Source organism: Mugil cephalus, chromosome 2 (genome assembly GCF_022458985.1).
Source record: "Mugil cephalus isolate CIBA_MC_2020 chromosome 2, CIBA_Mcephalus_1.1, whole genome shotgun sequence".
NCBI classification, from domain to species: domain Eukaryota; kingdom Metazoa; phylum Chordata; class Actinopteri; order Mugiliformes; family Mugilidae; genus Mugil; species Mugil cephalus.
In genome coordinates this window covers 29438322-29447653 of record NC_061771.1, presented here as the reverse complement: position 1 = coordinate 29447653, position 9332 = coordinate 29438322, and positions in this window count along the sequence as shown.

The following is a 9332-nucleotide window of genomic DNA, read 5'->3' as shown; positions in this document are numbered from 1 at the left end:
CAAAGTAATGGGCTGTAAATCCTCAAGCTGAAATGAAAACATGATTTTACTTTCTGTTTTTAACAATAAAACCCCTTTTGATTTTGCCCTTTTTGACTTGATCATTATAAAATTGGGGTGTCCTCTGTGAAAATTTTAAAAATGAAAACTCGGGGGACATATTTGCTTAAACCCCTTTTTTTTTCTAAAGTTCTGGGTGATACACTCAAAACTGTGGGAACATTCCCGCAGTTTTCCCGGGGAGATACATTTTAACAAATCAGGGTTTAAAAAAAAATTCAGAGTTTAAAAGGGGGGTTATTTCATGTTCCGCCAAATTCTCCTATAATGCTGCTTTTTTATTTGGAAAATTTAGAAAGTGGTTGCTGTTGAAAATTTGTTCTTCTAGGTTCAAAGTTTTTTCTTCAAAATAAAAAGACTTTCATCAAAAGTGTCGGGCCCCGAGGCCCTGAAATTCTCCCGGGGTTTTTATGACGAAAAGGAGAAAGAAAACTTTGAGGAAGGGGGAAGTGGGGGTTACCAATTTAAACTAATCTCATCTTTGACGACCAATGGGGGTGACTGATACATTGAAAAGACATAAGGCTCAAAATTTCCCAAATGATTCCTGAAGGATCCACCGCCCCCCAGCTTGAAGGAAATATAAAAATCTCCAAAAACAGTAAAAAACAAAACTTAAATGTAGGGAAAACCCCTTTGTCCCCTTGGGACCTTGGAGGGATACCAAAAGATCATAATTCATTCTAAAAAGCTGTTTTTTTTTTTTATAATATATAAATTTATTAATCCACGTGCTAAACTGGAAAACTATTAATTTAAGATTTCTCTGAGGGGACGAAAACCCGACTGAGTTCTCCCGAGTTTTGGGGTCGAGGTTGTTTTTGGCCTTTGTGTCGAGGGCAGGGGCCACTGGATCCAACCATTGGGTACCCCCATTACCAGCCTGCTGCTTCCCAGCTCCCAAAACCCTGAAAAGGAGGACACCCCAACACCCGATCCCCAAATTTTTGTAAACCCGGTTTAAATGATATCCCTTTTCTTTTTCCCTTTTAAATGTCTCAAATCCTGATGATATTGTTTCTTATTGTTTTAGGTGGTTTTAAAAGCCTATAAGTATGCCTGGATGTTTTATTTAGACCCCGTGTTTTTACCTTACTGTTCTTTAAGAAAATCCGCCTTGTTTTCGTCATTACGGTGCTTTTCTCAGTTTGCCCCCCGACCCGCTGGGAGGGGAAATGTTTGTTTTTTTTGCTTCCAAATTTTTTAAAAATTTATTTTGGTTTTTTTGGGCCCTGCAAAAATTTTTTTTCATGCATGTTTAAATGTTGGGGTTTTTTTTGGGCTCGAACTTTCAGTTTATGGGTTTAAATGAATTTGAACTTTGTTAAAAATGACTTTTTGCAAGTTGAAAATAGACATTTTCCCATGAAAATCACATGGTTTTTTCCCGTTTTGTTTTCGCCACAGGGGCTTGAGACTTGTGGCTGTGTGGAAGGGCTGCATGTAAAAGAGCCGTTTTGTGGGTTTTTTTGTTTACAGAATTTAAAAAATTTTTTCCTGCCCTTTATTAAAAAAGCCCCCCGCAGCTGTTGTGGCAGGTCCCCCTTTTTAAATTTCCCCAAAAACATAGGGGCAAAAACGCAGAAAATTTTAGGGTTAATTTTGGGGGGCGCAAACCCCCCTGGTTTTAAAAACAATGCACGCCCGTTAAAATGTACATAATATCTATGGAGACACAAGACAAAACTGACGGGTGATGACAAATGAGGGGATCCCCCACCTGGGTTCCCAGAGCTCTGGAAAAAAATGTTGACATTCTTCAAGTTGACAAGGCTCAAAAAAGTTCATGAAGAATTATGATGGGTTTTTAATCCACCAAACCCCTTTTCACCAAGGAAACACAAAACCACTAATGTACCGGGAAAACCCGAGTATACTGATGTGTAGCTAGGTGAAGGTGATCACATGTAAATCCTACGATGTTTATCATTTCAAAAAAAAACAACAAAGAAAATGGAGGGTTTTGGGGGGAAAACATACAAAAAATGTGTGTCTTTTTTTACATCCTGTTTAAAGAAAAGATGTTTCCCTTAAAAGTATCTTACACCCTCAAATTGTGCTGGTAAATATAATTTTTTTAACTGTGTGTATCTGTAACTTTTTTGAAAAAACTGATGACTATTAAATTGAGTTGGGTTTCTAAAGCCCTTTAAATATACTCTTGTTTGTTTTATGGCCTTTAGCAAGTTAGCCACATTTTCAGCAAAAGTTTTGCCTCAGTTACCCGGGGTTAAAACCCCATTTAGCCCCGTTTTTCCCCATTTGCTTATGGTTAGCAAATTAGCCTTGTTGAAAAAAGGGAATGCGTGGGTTAAACGTGCATGTGTTTGTGCGTTCTAAAAACTTTGTGTGTGTTTTAACTGTTTTAAAAACACAAAATTACCCGTGTAGTGTGTGCTGGTGTGTGTTTTTTGTAACATAAAAGTGTGGGACACCCGGGAAACAGCTGTATTAACAGCCAAAAAGACAACAAGAGGAAATCCCTGATTTAAAGAATTTGGTTTTTCACTGTGGCCCAGGCCCGTGGGTCAGGGTTGCTGTGGCAACCCAACTGGGGTTTTTCAATGAGACAAAGGCACTGGGTCGGGACAACCCGAGAAGAGGTGGAAATTTTCTCCCTCTGTGCGGTCGCCCCATTTGGGCTTCATGTGCAAAACGGGAGCCCTTTTTAGAAAAAAAAACACCGACCGTGGGCGTCATAAGAAACCCTTTTTTTAAGACGTTGAAAAAATGTTTTTTGTTTTTTTCTGGAGTAAAATTTTTTTTGTTTTGAAAAAAATTTGGGTTTTTAAGGGAAAACTTTGCATGGGAGGGCAATGGAAAAACAGACAGGGACGTGACCGCGAACAGGGGACTGCAGTTTTAAAATTTTGTACCCCTCCCTGCTTTGCCGAAACACAATTTTTAGAGACACAACAATTTGTCTACAACTGTGGAAAAAAATCCCTGTCTGGGGGGTTATTGATTGGATCGGGACAAAATGTGGAAAGAGAACGCGGTTTTCCCAAGGGAATTTCAACAGCTGTCTTCACTCCCAAGTGATGAATCGTCCACCTCTGGCTCCTGGGTTCTGGCAAAAAAGGGTCATGGTCATTGAAAAAGTGATGGAATCAAAAAATACAAAACGGAGATTAAAAACAAACCCAAACACAAGGCTTGGGGTCTACAGTTCAAAGTTTACATGGGAATCTCTAGGGAAAAACATTGCCCGAGCAATAGACCTTTAAAAAAACTTATGTTACAAACATTCATTTTTTTTTAGCAAGTATTGCACAACCCCATCCCGTTAAAACCCCCCATTTTTTTTATATAACTCTAAGGGACGGGAAAAAGGGGGGGGTAGAGGAAAAGTAAAAAAAAAGAACAAAAAAAGCAGTATAACAACAGGGCACTAATAAAACACTTTCACTTATTTTTTTTTTTTTTTTAAATATTAAATTTTAGAACTGGAATGTATTTTTTTTATCTGAAAACCAGATAAAAATGACTGATATTTGAGCCCCTGAAAAAGCCATCCTAGACCCGATGCTTAAAAAAAAAAAAATTTTCCCCAAAATTACTACCAGGAAGAAATAGTTTTTGCTGGCCCTTGTTGTTATGACAAAAAGGGATGTTGTGTGGGGGCCTGCCCCGTTTTAGTGTGTTCTACTATTTAGGCCCTCCCCGGTGTTTGGACAGTGTTTTGGGGGGAAAACTGTATGGAAAGGCTTCAAAATTAAAGTGGGACTCCAGCTTTTTGTTCCTTTACAACATTTCCTATTTGTTAATTTTATGTTTTAATAATTTCATATGTGTCTGGCCATGTGTTTAATAATGCCTGATGAATGAGTTATGTAGCTACCTTATTCTCAGCATGTTTCTGCAGTTGAACAGCGCCACACTGTGGACAGAAGTGATAGTGCATTTAGTTGTTTAGTCCTCAGATGAGGTGATGACAGCCTGAACCATGGTGAACTTCTCAAGCAGCCGTTTACTCTGCTCTTCCTCAAAGCCGCTTGATAAAGCAGAATAAAAAACTTTAAAAAGTCAGATATGACTTCAAAATACTCTAAAGGAGGACACTTCCCAGCTGAGAAGGAAGAGGAAAGACTTTTAGGTTTTTAGTTGTTGGTTTTGTGTGTAGGTTTTACACATGAAACTGATTTCAGACTTTGATAAATTTGAGCCATCGAGTCACTTGTGAAGCTCCTCACCGTGAGTTGTGTGACCCGGCAGGTCAACAGTTTCCTGGATGCTTCCTTACAGAGCTCATCCAACTTCAACACCTGCTCCAGGGCCTTCTCTGCCTCACTGTACTGCTGTGATTAACACACAGATGCTCCATCAGTGCACAGCCCTTACGGAAGTATCCTATTGGCCAATCAGGAGCCAGATGAATGTGCATGCCGGCATCTGTGAGGGCAGATGAGAACTGGTCCAGAAACAAGTAACACTAAGACCAGTTTCCATAGAACCTGACAGACACTAACACAAACGGAGGGGGACAAAGTGAATGTGATAAGGGAACAGGACAGTGAGATCAACAAGGACACAGTTCAACTGTGTTGGCGTCAGATCAGCTCACATGTGGTCGTTGCGGTCACAGGAGATGACCTCTGTAAACATGTGCATTGACTGGCTGTACTGGCCTCCATGAAATGTCTGAATACCCATTTGTGCTCTAAGGTCGTCCAATTACAGCTGCTTTATACAATGTGATACTGAGCGAGTATCTTGTGATGTTGCGTCTCAGAGTAATTCAGCATTGGACTAATCTTGACACTTGTGTCAAGTATGCGGCAGAACATTAAAAATTAAATCTGAGTGTGCTCTGTCGTTTCATATTCCTTCATCTCCTCCATTTTCCCACAATGTCAATATCAATGCGTCCTCAATTGGCACATCTCTGTTCAATAAACTATTTGACCACCTTCTCTCAGCCACATATGGGGCCATTATTGTAGCAAAACTATTTGCAAATGTGTATTTTGATCCAAAAAATGTGTAAAACAAATTTGCAAATGCGGAACCCTACTACTGGCCGTTGGATTTTTTAACTGTCAGATCACAACGGGTCAGGGCCAATGGCGTTCTGTCTGATGTTCTCTTCTCCTCCACCGGCGCTCCTCAGGGATGCGTTCTCTTGCCTCTCCTATTTGTCTTATATACTGATGCATGCCAGAGCTTTCAGGAGAAACGCTGCATTGTAAAGTTAGCTGATGACTCAGTGATCGTGTCCCTCCTCAGCCACGATGACCCAATGGCTGGCCCTGTAGTGGAGGAATTTATCCAGTGGTGCAAGTCGCCCCTTCCTCACCGTCAGTGTTTCAAAAACAAAGGAAATGATCATTGATTTCAAGGAAGTCCTGCCCAGCCACCGTTTCCCTGTCGATCAATGAACAAGCTGTAGAGTCTGTCCAGCAGTATGGATATCTGGGAACAGTAATTGATGACAGGCCGTCCTTTGAGTATTAGGTTGATGCCGTGTCCAAAAAAGCCAACTAGCACATGTACTTTCTTCGGAAGCTCAGGAACATAAACATTAACTCCAAGTTCATGGAAATGTTTTATTCTTGTTTTATTAAATCTGTCGTGACATTTGCTTTTATCTGCTGGTTTGGGTACCTCAACCTCAAAAACCGTAACAGACTCCAGGCATAGTGTGCAGTGAGGTGTGCAGTAACATTGTTGGCACTCCACTAAAAGACATCTCTCTCTTGTACAGAACTAGGGCCCTGAACAAAGCGAAACTCACCCTGTCTGACCCTAGCCATCCCTTAGCACCTGAATTTAAACTGCTTCCATCCAGATGCAGATTTCATGTGCCGAGATGCAGGACTGACAGATTTAAAAAATCCTGGGTGACTTCTTAACCACTGATAGCACTGTGGTCACTTTAACTCTTTGTTTTTATCTAGTGTGGCACTGTTGCACTTTGTTCAGTTGTTAAATTGTGTTAATTGTTGTCCCATGTTGTTGTCCCATGTCATCCATGTCATCCATGTCTTGTTATGTATTCCATTGTCACTCTTTTGATTATTAGCTTCATGTCATCGTTGTGTCGATGTTGTGCTTTTTTTTATTATTATTGTTTTTTTGCTAATGGCTGCACTACAAATTGCCCCCAGGGGACAATAAATATCTCTTGACTTGACTTGACCCGATCCACAAATGTGTAACAAATAACAATTCACAGATGTGTAACCAAATCCACAAATGTGTAAAGTAAATTTGGAAATGCTTACATTGATTTATATAATTTATCCGGCCTCTAGATTGGGAATTTTTTGCAAATGCGCAGTGTGCCTCCGTAGCTATACAGCTCCATACCACCAGGGGGTGCAAGTGTAATACCAAGATTTATGAATTTGACTACTCGGTTCGACTACTGGAGCACTCTCAGGAATGTGAGAATGAGACTCGGGAGGCAAAGTTTAAATATAAAAGTAATGCCAGAATTGATTAGAACAGAATAAACAGATAAATAGATAGACAGATAAATAAATAAATACGTTACAACAAGACAAACAAAATTCTCTGGCAAACCAAAACAACTGAATAGATATATACAATAATATCATTTGGTTATCTAATTAAGCTAAATATTCTAATTTGGGTGCACCCTATTAACCTGAATTGTATGTTTAAATTTCAAATTTCAGTTTCAATGTAACAGTTTCGATAAACCAAAGAAAAAAAAGAAACAAACAAAATATCAATTAAAATACATCACAACACCATTCATTTTGAGGAGGATTATCCTACACAACAGCCAAATCTTTCCAATCTCAGGACAAGTTCAATGTCCAAGAAAAAGTCAAAAGGTGGGTGCAGGTTCGGTGTTCCAGTGATTGAGAAAATGTAAGTTTGGGGAATTGAGGGTAGGGAATTATGTGACAGGGCTGTGTGTGAGGGTGTCCCAGGTGTTGGGCCTACCACACCAGAGAGTGTAGCTGGACCTGTCCAGTGACCACAGAATATCTAGGGTTCACTTCACTCCAGATCAAGTGGGTGGCTCGCCATCGCTTCACTTCACTTCACTTCCCTCCATTGGAACAGGCAAAACAAAATCCAAAAGAACAAAAACAAACAACACAAAACAATCAAAAAAAAAAAAAAAACTGACCTGTCAACAGACAGGGTCAGAGAAATATCATCAGTTACTTGGTACAGTTTGTCATTCACAGTCACCATGGCAACAGTTACCATGACAGTTACTTGGTTAAACTGCTTCTTGTAACTGTTTTAACGTCTACACTCTATAATACAATCATGAACCAGTTCAATTGTAAAATAAAACAAAATAATTCATTAAGACAAATAATCATGCTCACCGATCTCTTTGTTCGGCGGGGCACAGGCACAAAACGGCTCTGGCACCCGGTGCCACAACGGGTTCTACTCAAAAAAATAAACTAATAAACACATCGTTCATGGATCGTGCCTTTACCTTGCTGCTGAAAGCAGTAATAGATGAGAGGGGAGTTGTGCACACACAGACACACCGACCAGAGTTAGGAGCAACAGCTAAGCGTTGGCAGACGAGCTAACGGTAGTTGAGGGCTAACAGTAGTAACGGTCACGACCGTTAGTCGGCGAGTTAATGGTAGTCAACAGCCAATAGCGTTAACGGCTAATGGCAGTAACGGCTAAAGACAACAGCCGTTACCACATCTACCACATCATTAACTCACTTTCGGTTGCTTTTTTTTTTTTTTTTTTTTTTTAACAAACACTCGCTGACTGTTTGTCTGCCTTCAGTAGACTCCGTTTCATTGAATTTATCTCGTTGTTCTTTCTTTCGTTCACTTCGCTCACTTTCCAAAACTTCCTTGACTCACACGCAAACATAGCGGTGGGCGGGGCTAAACTGTGTTTACAGTTCTCTAATTGGCCGATCTGACCTGATGCATTCAGGGTACATAAAAACATGGGAAATATTGGAACTGGACAAAACCATACATACAGTTTTCCTATTAAACGAAACAATCAATAAAACATTCATTTCAGTTCCCTTTCTTTTTCTAATTTATTTATGTAACCCAATATATTAAAGGGGTTATACCAGCACCAATGATAGCGGCCACCGCTACCTGGCTTGTCGGATAGACTTTATGACCTTATGACTGGGACCAATGCTCCATGGTGAAAGGATTTAAATTATCATGCCTATGGAAACACTATTTTTTGCAACTGAACGAATCTATTGAATCAATGAACAACTATCACAAACTCTTCATACACACAATGATGTTGTGTATTGACCATCACCTGCCAAATGCAAACAAACTAGTCATGGATTTCAGCTCTAAACTTCAAAACAAAGTTCAAAATGATCACGAATCCCATTTTAAAAACCAATGATGAGACTGTTTCTACCCCCAAACATGCTTGTCTGGAAACAAACATGAGTTCTCTCCGACCTTGGAGCAAGACTTAAACGAGTAAGTCAGGAAAAAAGTGACCAGGTCAGACATTTAGTCAGGGAGAAAGCTTGCTACACAAAATGTTTTATCTCATCAGGCAGCTGCACAAAACTCTGTGAAAGTATCTGGTCACATGAGGCAGTTAAATGTTAGCCTCAAGGCCAGGGATGCTTTCACCTTCTATGTCACCCTGAGAAAAAATATCACTCGATATGAAATGTGACTAAAAGTTGAGACAGACTTGATTTTTTTATTTGATTTTAGTGATTTATTCTGAACATTCCAATATGTATATGTGAGCAAATAAACAAATGATTTTAGAAAAAAAAAACACACTCAATACAATCTTAAAAATAAAATAAAAAAGCAACACAATAAAAGAAGCAGCACAATAATTTCACTGACATGTCTGAAAAGAGGTGAGAAAAAGTCCAACTTATTTACTCCTGCCCCTTCTCCATAAATTGTCAATAATAGTATTTTATCTCGCTCTTCCTTTCACATTACTCCTATATTCTCATATACACATTCACATATCTACATATATACATATTCAAACATACATGTATATTTGAATACACACATAACCCTCATCCCTTTATCTTATGAAAAACATTTGTTTTTGAAGTGGTTTAAGTTTGGACGTTCCTTGTGCTCTTCCCTCAACCTATTCCATAATGTGACACCACACACCAGTATACAAAAACTTCCAGCAGTGCTCTGGATATTGAAAGTAAATCTACCCCTTAAATTAAAATCCCTTTCTCTCTGAGTGAATAATTTCTATATATTTCTTAGTAGTAGGTTGTTTTTGGCTTTGAATATGATCGTTGTTGTCTGTAGTTCTATGATGCCTCTGAGTTTTAG